We start from the raw sequence: 19224 nt of genomic DNA on the forward strand, positions 1-19224 counted from the left end.
GAAAATACAGGCAGAATTCTCCAAGACCTAGGTCTGAAAGAATTCTTCAATGATATCATGCCACTGGTAAAAGCTACAGAATAAAAACAAATGGCACAAACAACAACAACAACAACAACAAACTGCAGCAAAATAGAGATCTAACTGCAAACTACAGGGACCAGGAGAGATTCCCCTGTTGCTGTTACCCAGCTCCTGCTAAGGAGCAGTCTTTCAAAGCTTAAGCATTGGGGTTACCTTCACATGCCCACTGCTGCTTGGGTTTGGGGAGGCTCATCCTAGCCATAGTCTCTGATTAGAACAAGAGGGTCAGGGGGCTTCCAGCCAGCACAGCCCAGATCACAAAAGGCAGTCAAGAACCAGGTGAGCCCAGCTTGAGACCAGGACCCCAGAATCATCATCCCATGATCAGTCACTGAATCTGTGGAAGTAGCCTTCACCCCTTCTACCAACAGCCACTGTCCCCCTTCACGAGGTTCAGCCTTTCCCCCAATCACTTCCCCTGGGCATGCCTAGAAGAGGAAGCTGAGCACCAGTACTCACATCTCTATCACTGCTGAGCCCCTTGCCTGGCCACTCCACTGCCTATAACTAGGGGTGTCTTGGACAATGGCCTGCTAAGCCTGTTCCAAGCACTGATGTCTGTGACCAGACACACGTGGAATGGCCCCTTCCTTTCCTTTTCCTCTGGGGAAGTAGCTGCTGCCCAACACAGCCTGGCCAGGCACTCTAGGAGACACCTGAAACAGGCAGATTGCCCTGCTCCTCAGCCTTTCTCAGAAGATGTCCCATCTCAAGCTAACAACTGGCCCTGACTTCTACTCCTGGCAATAGGTGTTGGGCAGCAGCAGGAGGTCTGCAGGAAGAGGAGGTGGTAATGGTGGGCACATGGCCCAGAGCACTGCCCTTCCCCCAGAGGGATTATGGCCATGGACTCAGTGGGTGGGGACCTCCCCAAACAAGCCCTTTAGTAGCACAGCCACCTCCAGTGACATTACTCTGGGTGACAGTGTCAGGATGACTGCTGTAGCTAAGAGGTCTTGTCAACTCTGTGGTGGCTGTGCCTCTGACCAATCCTGGTGCATGTCACCAGGTGCTCGCTTCTGCTTCAGTAGTCCGCGGATCACTCTTAAAGCTGCAAGTCTCTGAGAGTACTGGTTTCAGTACCTGGTGGAGAGCACAGAGACCCCATCGAGGATAGCATCAGGGTCCAGCTGAGCTGCTTGTCCTGAGGGGAGGCCCTTGGCCTTGGCTGGGCACTGAGACTGAAGGGAGGTTGATGTTGAGCTTCCTCAGCCACAGTCCTTTGTGTCCACTGGGCAGAACCTTCACCTGAGGGGTAAAAGTCAGTGTGGCCCACGGGCACCATCTCTGTAGCAGAAAGGGACAGGTGTGAGACCCTTCTTACCAGGTCAGTCCTCCAAGTCCAGGCTCTCAGGGGATGTGGACAGGGCACCCACACTCTCAGGGAACTGAGTGCCTGGTGACTAGATTTAGAGCAAGTCCTGGAGAGGTACTAGCAAAAAACAGCACCCAGAGGCACTGTCTGAAGGGGCTTCAACATCCAGCCCCTCTCAGGCACAACGTGCCTGTGTAAGGGGAAGGCCCGTCAGAGCTACAGGCAGCCCACGAGCACCAGCAAGGCCATGAATAGGGACAGGATAGTGCTGGAGTGTGGCTTGGGATGACTTGCTGATTTCTGCACCATCATGCTCGTGCCTAAGAGGGCCCAGGGGCAGTCAGAGGCTGGCAGCACTTGAGCCTTTTACGCCCTTCCCCAAGAAGACACGAATCTCAGGGGAGAGTTCTTCCTGTAGCAACAGTGTTACATTTTTTGGGAACTCCCACCCCATCAGAGGCTCCAGGCTATCAAGGGCAGGTGTGTGGGGATCAGGGAACAAGTGGTTTAGAGGTGGCACACAAGCTTCTTGACTGCCTTGCCCTCCTTCTTGGGTTGTCTGGGAAGCAATGAGTCCTGGACATTAACCCCTAGGGCCAGTGGAAGAAGAAGTACCTTTATTCATCAGGTTGTAGACTTTGACTAGGACCCTAACCCTTCCAGCTCCTGTGGTCCTGATCTGCACCAGAGCATGGCTGCACCCAACCGCCATTCCTGACCTTATAGTTATAAACTTATTGTGCTGTGGGACCAGGATCCCACTTGATATTGAGACTGGAGCTTGAGATATTGAGATGGGATGCTGTCTGGAGGCCTTCTTGGAGATGCCAGAGGAGAAGGTGGCAGAGACTTGCAAATGCTTCCCTCATCACCAGGTCCCTTGCTTACCTTTTGAGGTTTGAGGCCACACTCATTAAGCACACGGACTGCTTCCTAAACAGTGTTTGAGAATTGCTTGAGGGACCCCATGAAGTCCTGAGGATTGAGCCCAGGTCTCTCAAGCCACCTGAATGAAGACTTGCACATCCTAGCTCTTAGTCCCTGGCCCTCTGGTTGTTTGTCTACCACAGACACACCCAGAACATCTATCCCACCTGTAAGCCCGTGGAAACCAGAAGTTTAGGGAAGAGAGAGCAGTATTCAGCCTGATGAATTACACGGCCTTATGCCATCAGGGGTAAACTTCACCCTAGAGGAGCAATAAAGAGTGCATGTTTTCAGTCTTTCCAGTCAAAAAAGGACTGAACAGTTGCTCTGCAAGTGAAAGCCCTACGTTCAATCCCTGGTACCACTTGGACCCCATGCATCACAGGGCTACTCCACATCTCATCAGGGTGACAGACTAACGGGATATGAAAATAAAAAAGGGAAAACATCCTTTTCTCATGGATTGTGATAATTAACATCACTAAGATGGCAATGCTCCCCAAAGCATTGTACAGGCTCAATGTAGTTCCTATTTAGAACATCTATTATGTTTTTCAAGGAAATAGATCAAGCACTTCTGAAAGTCTTAAAAAATAACAACAGCTAAAGCATGAATAACTAATGCAATATTTGGAAAAAAGAAGATGGGAGGCATCACTTTCCTCAATTCCAAACTGTACTACAAAATAGAAGTAATTAAAATGGGATATTATTGGAATAAAAGACTCTCAGGCCAGTGAAATAGAATTGAATGTCCTGAGACAGATCCCCAGGGATAGGATACCTTAACTTTTGATAAAGGGGGAAAATATGAAGTGGGTCATTGAAACCCTCTTCAAGAAATGGTGCTGGGGCCCAGAGAGATAGCACAGTGGTGTTTGCCTTGCAAGCAGCCGATCCAGGACCAAAGGTGGTTGGTTCGCATCCCGGTGTCCCATATGGTCCCCCGTGCCTGCCAGGAGCTATTTCTGAGCAGACAGCCAGGAATAAGCCCCCTGAGCACCGCCGGGTGTGGCCCCCCCCCAAAAAAAAAAAAGAAATGGTGCTGGGAAAATTGGCCAGTTACATGAAAGAAAATGAACTCAGGTCTCTAACATTCTGCACAAAGGTCAAATCAAAATGGCTTAAAGACCTTGATATTAAACCTGAAACCATAAGGCATGTAAGGGTAAAAGTAGGCAAATTCTTTATGACACTAAAGAAGCTAAAGGCATCTTCAAAAATGATATACTTAGCCAAAGAACTCCTGAAATTAAACCCTAGGATCCAAAAACATAAGGCAGAAAAAACCATCTGCACTTATATGTTCATTGCAGCACCATTCACAAAAATAAGAATCTGGAAACTACCTAACTGCCTGAAAACAGATGAGTAGCTAAAGAAACTGTGGTACATCTACACAATGGAATATTATGCAGCTGTTAGGAAAATGAAGTCATTAAATGTGCATATACATGAATAGTCATGGATAGTAACATGCTGAGTGAAATGAGTCAGAGTGAGAGGGACAGACATAGAAAGATCACACCCATTTGTGGAATGTTAAAAAGCAAAGCAAAGCATGAGAACAATACCCAAAGGCCATAGAGATGGGGGGCGGGTGAGTGCTGTTAGGACAGAGAAGGGGCCACTATGACATTAGTAGGAAATAATCACTCTGGGCTAGAACTGGCTGCTGAAAAGAGATGAGAAATGTTCATGATACTCTTTCAGTAATATTGCAAACCATGATGCCTAAAAAGAAAAAGGAAAGAGTGAGAGAGAAAGAGAGAGAGAAGAGAGAGAGAAATGTGTGCCATAGATGTAGGTGGAAGGAACATGACAGGAAGGTAAGTGGGGAAATTGGTTAAGGGAAAGAAGCACTGGTGAAGGGGTGTTGAACATTGTATATAATTGAAACTCAACTATCAATAACGTTTTAGTTCTATATCACAGTGATTTAATAAAAGTTAAAAAGAAACACATCACCTCATACCTCAGGACACAGGACACATTTGCTCATGATGTGAGCAGCTCCTGAGGTATAGGGACTGAGAAACAGAGCATCAGGGGCCATGTCTGAAGCCACACTACTGTGAGCTGGTCAGAAAGCTGAGTTTTTTTTTTATTTGTCCCGGGATAAGTTCTGCCCAGTCATGGTTGTCACAGTCAATCTTCTGTAGATAGGCGATCTTGGCTAGGCTTTGGCCTATGATCTGTACAACAACCAAGATCTCTAATTCCAGAGGTCTGACTGAGACAACTACAACTGAGCAGATATTCTGGAAACATAATAAAGACTCTATCCTAGGCTTTGTTTTAGGATTGGTGCAAAAATCAAGAAAACCAACTACAGATGACTGAGTAAAACAACAGTGATGAAACAGAACTCCTAGAACCATAAAGAAAGACTCCACCCTAGGTTTCATCCTATAACCTGTGCAAATACCAAGATCTCTAGCTACAGAGACCTAATTTTATCATCCACAATGGAGCAGACAGTTTCCAGACACCACAAAAGGACCCAGGGGAGAGTTAAAGAACATGTATGGAGCCAGTAGTTATTCCCATGATAGTATACTTCAAAAAACTCTGTATCTCTTAGGCCAAGAGAATTCCCTTTCTAACTCCCCAATATTTACTGTGCCTATGCAAAAAAAAAAAAAAAAAAAAAAAAAAAAAAAAAAAAAGGTAAGGCACAACATAATTTTGTTTTGATTTTGTTGCTTTTTTTGTGCTTTGTTTTGTTTTTATTTCAGGACCGTGGTTATTGTGTGGTTGTTGTCTTTATTGCTGTGGTGCTTTTGGGGTTTATTGTTTGATTATTTTTGTATTGTTATGTTTTTTTCTTCCTTTTCCCTTTCCTCTCTTAAGTTGATATTTATAGCCTCTAAGGACACCTCCCATTTTTTGTTTGTTTGACTTTTGCTCCATTTTATCTTTTTCCTTCCTTCAAACAGAACCACATAACTTGAATTATTTTGTTCCACCTCACAAGACCAAACAATCATATGAATATTAAGTAGAAATAAAAAATTATCAGACTTAAACACCAAATCCAAAGCCAACGACAACAGAATCGATACCTAATCTACAGCAAGCTAGACACAGAGGGGACCACTTATACTAGCAGCCTGATTGGGGGGGGGTAAAGGAAGGGATATGGGATGTATGCTGGGAACAGGGGTGGAGAGAAGACAACATTGGTGGTGGGAATGCCCGATTCAATGGCACTATGTGCCTAAAATATTACTGTGAAAGATTTGTAATCCACTTTGGTCAAAATAAAAATTATTATTAAAAATAAACATTGATATAGATCTTACTTATAAAAGAAAGCTGTTTTTTGCTTCCTGCTTTCTCAGTCCCTCCTGGAACCACACTGCCTACCTTCACTGACCCACCGAAATAGATTGAGTGGAGCCATTCCACACATGAACTTCAGTTCAGTGCTGTGTCAGTTCTGAAAGAGCCACTGGGTCAGCATGGTGCAGATGGAAAAGCACTCATTGGGGACAAGTGACAAGCTGATACTCCACAGCCAGGGGGCAGGTGCAGGTGAGGCAGGGTCCTCAGTGTAAGTTCCCCAACTAGGTCCCACTTCAACTCTGGGTCTTCACAGGTGAATGGCTTCTAGATAAAACAGGCGGCCTCAGTGTGTCTAGAGCCTGCACCTCCCTTACCATGACTCCTCCCTATCCTTCCCCTTTCAGGGTATGAGACGCTGTGTCCTTTATGCAGAGATGGAGTAGACTGGCCATGCCTCCTGACCCTAGTGAAATCAGTTAAAGAAGGACTTGGGGATCCTGGTTGCTTATCATCCACACAGAACGTCCACTCTCTCTCTCTCTCTCTCTCTCTCTCTCTCTCTCTCCCCCCCCCCCACCACACACACACATACATACGCACACACACGCACATACACTCACCCCGTCCTTTGCAAACTAGTTTTACATACCATGGTCCTAAGAAAAGGTTCAGTCTCTGTCCTGTAACCTCATTTTTACCATTTACCTTTTTTGGGGATGGGCAGGACTACATTCACTGTATTCAGGGCTTACACCTTGCTTTGTGCTGAAGGATCACTCTTGGTGGGGCTCAGGGGACAGTATGTGCTGCCCAAGGCCAATCCTGTTTTGGTTGAGTGCAGGGCAAGTCCCCAGCTCCAAAGGTAGATTTATAGTTCTGTCTCTGTGCTCAGGGGTCACTCCAGGCAGTGCTTAGAACCATGTGTAGCTCTGGGATGCAAAGTGGGGTTTGAATTTGCTTTGCAAAGCAAGTATTATGCCCTAAAACTGCATTCTTATCACACCAACCTCCTTTTTGTTTTTGTTTTTTGGGTGTGGGAGAAATTTCTGGCTCAGTGCTCAATGGTTCTGGGGTCAGTAGGATCTGAGGTAAGGTCCTTAACTCCTATACCATCTCTCTGGCCGCCACTCTTTTGTTTTTGAAAATTTGCTTTTGTACTCTTCTGTTTTTGAAAATTTGCTTTTGTGTTACTCACAGCAGTGCTCAGGGTTTTTTTTCTAGGTCAATACTCAGGGATCAATCCTCTCAAGTGTTGGGGATCTGGCCTGGGTATGCTGCAAGGAACCAACTCACTGCACTACTTCTCTGAACCCAGACCTCTTCCTATTTTTAAAGCATAGTTTGGACTGCTTTAAACACAGAATGGTTCTTCCAAAAGAGGTCATGGCAATGGCCCTAGGGTAGCTGCTATCCTTCTCTGACTGATGAACGGGTCTACAGCTGGTGAGCCACCCTGAAACTCTACTTGGTGCCTCTCCTTTGACATACCCCAGGAGAAGGACTGAACTTTGTGCCCTGATGTAACTTTGTTGGGGGATAATGCCAGGGATAATGCTTGCTTCCTTGGTCCTGATTTTGCTGGAAGGAGCACTGGGCTCCTCAGTGCCCAGGGTACTGCTGGCTAAAACCCAGAACTCATAGTTCATCCAGGGAGGGAGGCTCGGCACTTGGGCGGGCTCAGCATTGCCCTCTATGTTGGCAAGAAACTACAAGGCAACATTGAGTCAGGGGTCTTGATGGAGGCAAACAGAGAAGTGGCCTGAATCATCCCTCTGTAATCCTCTGGGGGTACCTGCCACATTCCAAGCACTCAGAGCCTTTTCAGGGACAATGGGAATTCAGGGGCTCTGCCTTGCAGAGTGGCTGGTATAGTGCATTCCTGCACTCGCCCCGCTTTGTTTCTGCCCAGTGAGTCCTGACCATCCTCCTAGGTCCAGTGCACCTTCTCAGGCTCTGTGAGGCCTCCGCAGCTGGCGCCCTTGGCTGTCCTGGCTCTCCAAGTGTCAAACCCCCTTTCACAGGGCCTGCCTCCAGGTCCCAGCCGGGCAGCTCACACTTACTTTACTGGGGCGGACAGGCTCCCACTTCCCCATGAGAAGGCTGTGAGCTTGCAGCATGTACTTGGCAATGGGGTATGGTTGTCGAAGCCACGGCTCAGCTGAACTGCACAGTGATGTCTCCATTGTTCCTCACTGTCAGCTCATCCCGCCCCCCGTGGGGGCCCTGGAGGACCTGCAGGAAGAAGTGGGAGCCCAAGGTGGACCTGGGCTGCTTCGGAGAGGTGTCAGAGACTGCAGTACTAAGCTGGGACAGCAGAGGGCAGAGCAAACACAGTGAAGAGGGACGTAGGAAGAGGGACAGTGAGGGATGTGTCTGAGCCTGGGTGTTTGGGGGAGCAGGGGAAGAAGGCCGGAGGCAATAGGTGGGTTAGTCGATTCCCTGGGGTTCAGATTGCCCAGAAGGAGGCTTCCAATGCTTCTAGCCTCAGAAAAGTTCTCCAGTCTCAGTCTGTGTTTGGGACTGAATTTTGGAGCCTTTGGCTTTGGAAGACTAATCTGTGCTGTGACTCTCAGTGTGGGTGTGCCGGTGGGAGTGGGGTGAGCCCGGTGTAGACGGGAGCACCTCGGATCAGGACAGTGGGCTCCTTGGACAAAGAGTCCATCACTGTCTGGACTTTGCCCTTGTACTTCCCGCCATGGCACAGTTGCATGTGCAGGAGGGTGAGATCCTCCTACAGTCTCCTTCTGCAGGTGAGAGGAGGGGCCCCTTCCTGACCCATCCTGGCCCCTAGGTGCCCTTGAGTCTTCTGAACTCAACTGCCCATGTAGTTACGCCCTACCCAGTGGCATGAACCCCACACTGCCTGGATGGAGATGGACAGTGTGAGGGCTGCTGACTCCCAGCCTTCTTGGGGGCTCCAGGCGCTGGCCCTGAGGGAAGGCGGTCACCAAGGAAAAGCAGTGGCAGGGGTGGGCCTCAGGGACAGCGATGGCCTGGGGCCCCAGACTTGAGACAGGACAGTAGGACGTGTGAGCCTGGCCAGGGAGAACTGAAGAGTGACTGCTGGCCCATGGGCTCACTACACTGGCCTGTGGAAGTGGGCCCTTGGCTTATCGATGTCAAAGGCAAAGTTATATAGGGTCCAGGGAAAGGTGAGGTCCATGATGGGGTCGTGGAGACGTGGCACTGCAGGGTCAGGTTAGCGCCCAGGTTGATATCAACACTCCAAGAGGGCCTGTGTGATCTTGGTGGCATCTGCAGAGAAAATAAGCCCTGTAGTGAAAGGCAGAGCACCAGGGTGCCCTCTAGGCCAGATAGGAGGATAACTGGAGTAAGAACAGTGCCCAGCACGTCTCTGTCGCCTCACCTCCAACAGACAGAATGCCCATGCTGTTGGCTTTGCCCATGAAGTTCTCTGCAAAGCAGGTGTTTCTGTCTTCATCCTGATGTTCCTAATCACCAACATGGTCTCCAAGGTGACTGTCACTGTGTCAAGAACAGAGGGAATCTGTCATAGAGAGTTGTTCTTTGGGAGGAGTGGGAGCAGGAATGTTCATGGGGAAGTGGGGGAAGGAGCTGTATTGCAGGGGAGGAGGAGACAAAGGAGTCCTCCTGGGAAGAAGATGGAGGAATCTTCCTGGGGAGGAGGAGCAATGATCCTGAAGAGGGAGAGTGCTTCTGGGAGGAGGAATGCTCCTGAGGAGGGATTTCACCTGCTGTTGTTGCCCAGAATCCTAGTGCCTTTGCTCCAGAGCACTGTGGCCTTTGAGACTGCCTGGGCTGGTGACCTCTTGCCCTGGGCTACAGGGATCAGGCACTTTATGGGATTCAGCCTGAAACCAGGAGCCAGTGCTGGAAGGGAAGGGGGTACCTCAGTCTTACACAAAACCTTCATTAGCCACCACCCTGTGAAGGTATCACTTGATTGCGTCCATTGGACATCTGTAGTTGGTTGGTGGCAACCCTGGAATCCTGCCTGATGCAGCCCCTGTATTGCCACCAGCAGCTTCCCAGACAACAGAGACTAAAGTAGCTCCTTGGCTGCAGACTCCTCTTTCCAGTCTCTTTCCCACTGCCCAGGCAGGAGTGCTTAATTTATTGTTTTATCTTATTTCCTGGCTCTACCTGGTGATGCTTAGGTCACTCCCCTTGGTCTTGGGGGCCAGTAGAAAGTGCTGGGGGTTGCACCAGGTTCTCCCATAACACAGCATATAGCCAGAGGACTTTGAAAATCATGACCAGGACTATGAGTGCACAGGAGGCCCCACGTCATCCCTGCCTGAACCCTCAGTCCTCTCTGCCCTACCACCTGCCCTTGTAGGGTACCTGGTGATTTCTGGCTTAAACCCTTTGGCATTTGTTTGGAATCCCCACGACCTACCCTGCCAGGGCCCAAATCTGATACACCTCAGTCTGAAGAGTCATAGAGATTCCCTGACAGCCCGTCCTGTGGGTCTGTGTTAGAGTCTAATCTATTTGTTTGGGTTTCCGGGATTTTTGCTGCCTCTTCCCACAGCAGCCGATGGAGCCACTGCTGTCCTAGAAGTAGCTGCAGAACCTGCCTGGACCCTCAGCGCCCTAGGTCCTTCCACAAGCGCTGCAGTTTGCTCAGAAGCTGTGCATAAACTCAGGGGACTGTCAGTGTGTGTGAGTGCGTGTAACCGTGAACGTGTGCGTAGACGTTTGTGAGCATGTTTGTGCACCTGCCTACTGGGGTAAGTGGATACATGGCTGAGTTCATGGTTCATGTGTGTGTGTGTGTGCATATGTAAGAATACAGGGTAGAGCCCTCCAGTTCCCTCTGCACTGCACGGCCCCTGCCCCAGGCTTCTTACCCTGAAGGCCGCTCTGTGCTCCCATAGACGATGGGGTGCTTATTCTCTGCAATGCACTGGACATACCCAAGTCCTGCAGGCTCAGCTTGGAGAACCTCAGGTCGCCGGCCTGCAGCTCCACCCGCGTCTGTGCACAAGAGCCAGCAGGACAGGGCAGTGACTCTAGAGCCCAGAGCCACTGGATGGAGGTGAGAGCTGTGGGAAGGAACTCTGCGGGGTGCTGGCTGGCCCGTCCTCCCGGAAGGTCTGAAACCCCAGGATTCAGGGGACCCCCAGGCTTCCTGCAGGGAAGGAGGAAAGCAGGCAGAAGCAGCGGGAAAGTAGAGTGCCTCTGCACTGTTTTCCCCCGACCCAGACCCAGTTCCAGACCCGGGCCCGCTGGGCGGCGCTCCAGCTGTTCAGCCCTGGGCCAGGGCTACCTGGGCGAGCGCCCGACTGGCCCGCTGGAGCTGCCACTCTTGGGTTGGCAGAGCGGGCGAGCGACCGGCAGGCTGGCCCTGCATCGACCGCGAAGGGACGCGGAAGAGGCCAGGGGGATCTCGCGCCTGGGAGCCCAGGGGATCCCCGTTCCTCAGCCAGCGGCCGCGCGGCCCCGGCGCAGGTTGGTTCCCGCGTCGGCCTCCGTGTCCGAGATCACCTGGAGCCACTCGGGCCGGGCCTGGGGACGCGGGGAGGAAGGCTGAACCGCCTGCGAGGCGCCTCTGGGTCCGGCCGGAGGAGCTCAGCGCTGCGGCTCTGGCGAAGGACGGCAGGGGGCGCCGTTGGCAGATGAAAACTGCCCGTTGGCCCCTAGGTGCCCAGGGGCTGTGCAAGCCATTTCTATCACTCGATCACTCTCTAGGGCTTTCCTGGTGCTCGTTGCTGTCCCCGCGGAGACCGAGAGGTGGCCCCAGGGCAAGCCTCCTCCCTCCCCACACCCAGCGCGATCCTCCAGAAGGCTTGAGTGAACCGGCCCTCCTCCCTGACTTTGGGGTGGGCTTATTCTGGGATCTGGTTCAGGCAGGGGGTGGACGGCCCAGCTCTACCCTGCAGGATGATGTGGCTTTGCACGGTGGATGGACCTTTGATGTTCTCTGCTTCTCACTCCTAGATGCCCTTGTCTTCAATGGGGACGCTGGAGATCTGCAAGTGGGCTGCGCTCTGGCCCACTTTGGGGACAAGGCGCCTTCTACTTTGCCCCACTTGATTCTGGGCACAGGCCTGGCAGGGAAACAAAGCCAGAGGAGGGTGGATCTCTGCACACTCAGGCTGGGAAGAAGCAAGAACAAGCCCCCCCCCCATCATTTCCTCTCCCTCTCCCTCTTTCTCCACCCCTCTTCCTCTCTTCCTCCTTAAGTCTTCCCTCCTCATTTCCCCCCTCTTCTCCAAATTGCCACTGTTCTGGGTCTGCCTCACCACGGTCCCCTCTACTTTCCAAAGGGGCCTGAGCTCTCGGTGATCAATCTGAAAAGGTGGCTTAGACTGAAATTGTTGAAAATAAAATATAAATGATGAAACTGAAATATATTAATTAACTTTTGCTTCTGTGAATCATGCTCCTGCTCACAGGATTTGTTTAAAGTTTTACTAGAGCCTGAAAGCCAGAACAATGCACAGGACATAACAGAGCAGCCCAGGCCTGGAAGCCTGGGCAAAGGGCAGAGCTTAAGAATGCCTTATCTTACCGTTGCCATTTTCTTTAAACTAGATATTGTCCTGGGCATGCCGTGAAACAAACATGAAAATAGTTGAAGGGGCAATCAACTGACATACACAAAATTCAGGTGAGATGAGAAGCAATGTTTTTGATTAAAAATTGAAGGAATTGTTGCATTGTCTCTTAATGATTTATTGAAAGATGTATTAACATCTCAAAAACATAAAAACTGTATGTGATTGGCACTAGGGGTCCGAGAACCACTGGAGACTGTCGGATCCCTTGGCCAAGGTAATAAACCCCGATTGCTAATTGCATTATTGACTGGTTTTCTTTCTTCTGGATTGGCGGGGAGGACACCCAGATTCTCAACTTGTTGTCCAGTCTTTTCTTCTTCCCTGGCTTTCTATACCTCTAACCCCTCTTCACTAGAGCAGTCTGAATATCTTCTCGGGCATGGGTCCTCCAAACTAAAAGCTCTTAGAGCCGAAGGCCGTGAAGACACCCATGAAAGGATGAGGGGGCCCGAGAGCAGGTCTCCCCAGAAGCAGGTCTTTCTGTCCCCTGCAGAAGAAAAGTTGCGCACAGTTGATAGGTACATACTGGTTGAAGCAAAACACTGTCCCAGAAATTATTTGGCAGACTGCTCCTCTTTCAATCTTGTCTCAGACTTATCTTCTCTGACTCTAACAAAATCATGTTTCCTTTTGGTGGAAGGAGCTCTCTCAAGCAGGATATGTCTTCATTTCCTTGTGTCCTCTTTTATTTCTTGAAGTAGTGTTTTGTATTTTTCTTTATATAGCTCTTTTTCCTCTTGGAGTCTTTAGTAGACTCCAAAGTACTTGATTTAATGGGATTATTTTTTGTAATGTCTCGTCCTTCTTTTTCATCATTTGTGTATCAAAAGACCATAGATTTTTGCATATTAACTTTGTAGCCTGCCACTTTACTATTTAAGTTTATAGTTCTTAGAAGCTTTTATGTGGAGTCTTTAGGATTTTCTATGTACAGTATCATGCCATCTCCAAAAAACAAGAGCTTCACTTCTATGTTGATAAGCGTATGTCTGATCAATTTTATTGCCATTCAATGCTCATGAGACTGCTTTGCCCCTGGTAACATCCACTTTTCTTTTTTCTCAATGTGAAGGAAGACATAGAAATATGAGGCAGAACAATATGATTCATATTTTATGGTTCTGTTAAAAAAAAAGAAAGCAGGTGGGAGCCCCTGTCTAGATGTTATCAATATAAATTTAAAAGAAAAAAAAGAGAAAGAAAAAACAAAAAAAGGGGGGGGGGATGGTGTGGCAAGGCTTTTTTGTTTGTTTGTTTGTTTTGCATAGACATAGTAAGTATTGGGGAAAATAGAAAGGAAATTCCCTTGTCCTAAGAGATACAGGGTTCTCCATCCTTGAAGCATACTGTCATGGGACCAACTACAGTCTCTGGACATATTCATTGTCAGTCCCCAAGATATTTCTTTTTGGTGCCAGAAAAAGTTTTGCTCAGTTATGGTTGGATCCTGGTTTTTGCACAGGTCTTTGGATGAAGTTTAGGATAAAGTCTTTCTATCTGGTTTCAGAAGTTCATCCCACATCATGGCCATGCAGCAGTAAAGGATCAGACAGTGTCCTTGAGCTGGGGATCCTCTTGGAGCTGAATCCAGTAGCATGCAACAGTCCACAATGAGGAGGGGTGGGAGAAAAAGGGCTGCATAGATTAAGTCAGCAGAGTGGTAGTTGCAGCTCCTTGCCAGGGCAAGAAATGTGGGGCTGAGAAACACCTTTTGCTTTGGGAGTCATGTGGCAGCTTACTAGAGAAAGGGGATGGTCTTGATTCCTAAGGAGTTAAGAACTGAGGGTAATGAGAATTAAATAGAGAAATATAATGCATCAGAATTGAGGGCCGTGTGAGAGGATAGAAGGAGTTTTGAGTTGGGTGTTGGAGAGAGATAATATGAAACAGGGGCTATATACATTTTAGGCATTTTTTATTGTTTACAATATAGCTTAGGCAAACATAGAGGAGTCCACTGCATACAAACTCATGCCCACTTATAGACAGACATTAGAGATCTATTCATAGATTGTAGTTGGAGGCCTGACCCTTATGGGATGGGTCAGAGTGCTTAATAATAATTATAAATAATAATTAAAAATAAAAAATGGGGCTTGTGCACCAGAAGGGAAAGGTTTTCAAATTTCTAGGCACTTATCACTGGCAGAGGTGAACTTTTCTAAAAGAAGCTTTTGGAGTTAGATTGTGCATGGAGCATTTTAAGATAAACATAATTTTCACATCTAGAGTACTAAGCAATATGGCTATAAGCACTGTAAAAGGACTCTATCCTATGTAGTAACACCCACCGTGTCTTGTGCATTGAGTTTCTTTTCTTGAAAGGAAACTGACAGTGTGGTCATTACGATATAATAGTAACAGCTTGAATTGAAAGTGTTGCTCTGGGAACAGAGCAGTGGCACAAGCCGTATGGTGTCTGCCTTGCATGCGCTAACTTAGGACGGACAGCGATTCTTCCCAACATCCCATATGGTCCCCAAGCTAGGAGCAATTTCTGAGCATGTAGCCAGGAGTAACCCCTGAGCATCACTAAGTATGGCCTAAGAACCAAAACCAAAACCAAAACAAAACAAAACAAAAAACCCCCAAATTTAAATAAAAAAAAAAAAGAAAAGTGTTGCTTCTTTTCTTAAGCTTTGCCATTAGATTATTTTTGCAGGCCCTTTCTTCTTTTCTGATAAATGCTTGTAATGCTATACATTTTCCTCTTAAGACCCCTTTATCTGTGTTCCACAAATTTTGATGATTCATGACATCATTCTCATTTTTCATACAATCTTTTGATTTCCTTTTTGATTTCGCCTCTGACACACACTCATTGTGCAATAGTAAGCTTTTTAATTACCAGGTTTTAAAGTTATTCCTCCATGTCTGCTTGCAATTCACCTCTATTTTCAGTACATTATGGTCTAAGATAGAAGAAACAATTTCGATCCTTTTGACTTTATGGCCCAGGATGTGATCTGTCTTGTGGAATGTTTCATGTGCATTGGAGAAGAATGTGTATCCAGTTTAGCACTCAATGTATATCAACTAAGTCATTCTCTTCTATTTCTTCCTATGGAGCCAATATATCTTTGTTAAGTTCTAGCCAGCTTGACCTTTCAAGGGGTGGCAAGTAAATAGAAGGATAGATAAACTGTATGCAGGCTAAAATCAGCAGGGATGGAGATTAGGTCAGAGCTCATCAGCTCTTTGTAAGCCTAATTTGACATCTAATTTCCATAAAGCTAACAAATAATTACATGGAATTGTTGTTTGAGAGTTAGAGATGATTAAGTAAATATAATTCTATAAATTGAATTCTCTTTGATTTACTCATCTTTAATATTGAAGAAGAATATATATATGTATATATACATACATATATATATTTGGCTTTTGGGTCACACCCAGCAGCACTCAGGGGTTACTCCTGGCTCCATGCTCAGAAATCACTCCTGGCAGGCTCAGGGGGGCATATGGGATGCCGGGATTTGAACCAATGACCTGCATGAAAGGCAAATGCCTTACCTCCATACTATCTTCAGCCCCAGAAGAAGATCTTTGTTGTCATCTTGGCACCCTAGGGTTCCTGACTTTGTGACTTAAAGACTATAAAAATACTGACTGTATGGGTCCAGAGAGAAAATACAGGAATTAAAGTGTTTGCCTTGAAAACAGCCAATTCCAACAAAATTCCTGACCCCATCACATATGGTCCCCTGAGCACTTCCAAGAGCACTTCCCCTGAGCACTGCTCATTGTGCCCTCCCATCACAAAAAAGTGTGTGAACAAATATATATGCACATATCAGACATATGTATATTAAAGGGCCAAAAATATGGTTCAAAGAGTTGGAGCTCATGATTTGCATGTAAGAGACCCTACTTTAGTCCCCAGCACCACAATTCCAATTGCTCACCACCTCCACACATTGGATCTCATGGGTGATTCAAAACGAACCAAAAAGACAAATATTATGGTCTGTTCCCTCATCACATCACTGTCCTTATCAGCTAACCAGGCATTGTTTTACTGCAGGACTTAGCTTTTTGGCCTCTGTTCAACAGAAGTGGTGTCATGTTCAGCAATCACACTGCAGAGACTAGGAGAATTGGATGAGGAATAAGCACAGAAAGTGTATATTTCCTATGACCCATCTGCAGAACTGTCAATCACCACTCAGAAACTGCTCCCATGTGACAGCTCTGACAGGTTGTTGAATATCTTTCTGAAACCTTCCCATCAGCTCAACAGATTTGATTCTCTAGTATCACAATAAATAACTCATGAATTAAGGTTTACATTGGTGAATGAAGTCATTACAACTCACCAGGTTGAACCTGAGGCTTTTATAAAAACTACTTTAATAATTTAAGAAACCTTATACTATACTAAAAATAATGGAGATAAGGAGATTGCTTTGAATGCAGTCATCCCTGGTTTTAACCCCAAAACAACATATTGAGTTGTGTCCTCTGAGTAGCACCAAGAATTCATTGCTGAGCAGAATTATATACAGTCCCTGAGCAAAGCTAACCTAAAACCGTCCAACACATTCATCAGAAAAGAATGTATCTTGTTAAAAGAAAGAAAGAAAGAAATATGCTGCTGTGGGTGTACCTATTTAAGACCCTAGACCCACCCATTTCTGGGAGGGGTCTTGGGAACTGGATAGTAGGTGTAACCTTACCTGCTAGACCCTCCCATTCCTGGGAGGGGTCTGGGAAATGTTATATAAGGCTTGGACCAAGGGAATTCGGGCTTTTGGCTTTTGCCATTTGGGCTTTTGCCTTTTGGCCCTGCTGGGCTCTCTGAGGAAGATGGCTGAAAGAGGATAAGACGCAGGGCAAGCCTAAAATGGCTGTATGCTTGAAAGGTTATGACATAGGCCACACACCTGTGGTGGTTAGGGCCTAAATAAAGATGATTCGTCCTGAAGCCTGCGTGTGAGTGAGTGATTTCGAGTTTCACCTGGGCCTGGAACTCGCCAACTGCATGGAGGTTGCAGAGCCACGTGGGGCTGGATGGCATCCTCCACCATCCAGCCCCATCGTTAATTATTTAACACTACATCTGGCGCTCCGAACTTTGACCTCATGCAACTTCATTGGAAATCTAAAATCATTTAAAAAGACCGTTCAAGATTTTCAATGAAGTTGCATGAGAAAAATTAGTACAAAGAATTGCAATACTTAAGAAATAAATATATGATCACTCTCAAGAATAAGATTTGCCAACTTCAATCTTCTATATTGATTTCCTTTTCAGCACAAACCACAGGAACAAACCTCACCTTCCCCCCTAAGTCTGTCAAGATGGTCAAATAGGAATTAGAGATTGTTCACCAGACCAGGTGCTTGCCTTGCAAGCTTCCCAAATCCCAGATGGCTTCCAAAGGTATCACTACTTAACAACTGCGCAGTCCCAGGTTCGAGCCAAAAAAAAAAGTCAAATAGTAACAGATTATCATTTAAATTTAAAATCTCAACTTGCTTTCTTCTCAAGTTAATTTCTTATCCAAGACAAACGGTACTTTACAATTTTATTCATGTTGACCAATCAAGAACCATGAGAATTTTATGTTACACAAAGAAAACTATTTGCAATGTTCTACTTCATGATTTTATTTTGATCAAGACTTGAAGGAAACTTTTAAAATAGGTACTTATCTATTAAAAAAGCAAAACGGTGAGGTAAAGGCTAACATCCCTCTCTGTATACACTGCAGACTTCATTGTCTGCTGCTTCTGAGGAGGGACCTCTGAGGAGAGATCTCCGAGCAAGGAGTCCTGCCCCCAGGCTGCATCATCCTGTCTCCCATCCCACGGAAACAACTGCATGGCCAGCGAGTCGGGGGACCCGTGTGTCACATGTTGGGTTACATCTTGCCATTAGTTCTTAGTGTGGAGGACGTAGCACACCCTCACCATCAGTGCAGGATTTTAACCCTCACTCAAAATGGCAAAATGCAATATGTGTTTAATAGATTATTGTTAAAATGATATGCTTTTGTGTGAGTGTTTGTCTGTTTTGGCAGGTCACTGCGTGGTGTGGCTCTTTGACTCTCACAGTTTAAAATTTTGACTGTGTTGAACTTGTTCGCCACCCCTGAAATAGATGGTCTAAATCTAAGGATGATAAGCAAAAGGAAGTATATCTACATATATATTTAAAATAGGGAGAAAATTAATATAGCAAAAAGAGGCTTGAGAGACTTTTTAGTGTTCATTATTACTATTACTAACTATAGAACTAGTTGGTTTTTCTGTTTGTTTATTTGTTTTGGTTTGGTTTTTGGCCCACACCATTGTCACTCAGGGTCACTTCTGGCAGGGTTGGGGGCCCATATGGGATGCAAGGGATAGAACCTGGTTCTATCCTGGGTTGGCCACGTGCAAGGCAAATGCCTGACACTGTGCTATCACTCTGGCCCAAGAACTAGTTTTATTATATGAGGATATCACATGTAATATAATTCAATAATAAAATTCAAGAATCAACCTGTAAAGAAATTTAAGAATACTAAATTCAAGGATGAATTTATGGATTGGAAAGAGAATATAGCAGGTGCTTGCCTTGCACATGGCAGACCCAGGTTCAGCATCTATAGTGTTACCCTGAGCTGCCAAGATTAAGCCCTGTGCACCACCTGGTATGGCTCCCAAACAAAAACAACAGCAACAACAACAACGACAATAACATCAAGTGTCTTGAATGTATTTGATAATCTAATGAAAGCATAATCATACAAAATTAAACATCATAAAAGATTTTAGTTTCAGACTAACCATAGAACTCAACCCTGCCCCCAGTGAGCAACTATTAAGTTTTTTTTTTTTTTGTTTTTTTTTTTTTTTTTTTTTTTGGTTTTTGGGCCACACCTGGCGGTGCTCAGGGGTTACTCCTGGCTGTCTGCTCAGAAATAGCTCCTGGCCAGGCTGGAGAGATAGCATGGAGGTAAGGCATTTTCCTTTCATGCAGGAGGTCATCGGTTCGAATCCCAGTGTCCCATATGGTCCCCCATGCCTGCCAGGAGAAATTTCTGAGCCTGGAGCCAGGAATAACCCCTGAGC

The sequence above is a fragment of the Suncus etruscus genome, chromosome 3, assembly GCF_024139225.1.
Source record: "Suncus etruscus isolate mSunEtr1 chromosome 3, mSunEtr1.pri.cur, whole genome shotgun sequence".
NCBI lineage: Eukaryota > Metazoa > Chordata > Mammalia > Eulipotyphla > Soricidae > Suncus > Suncus etruscus.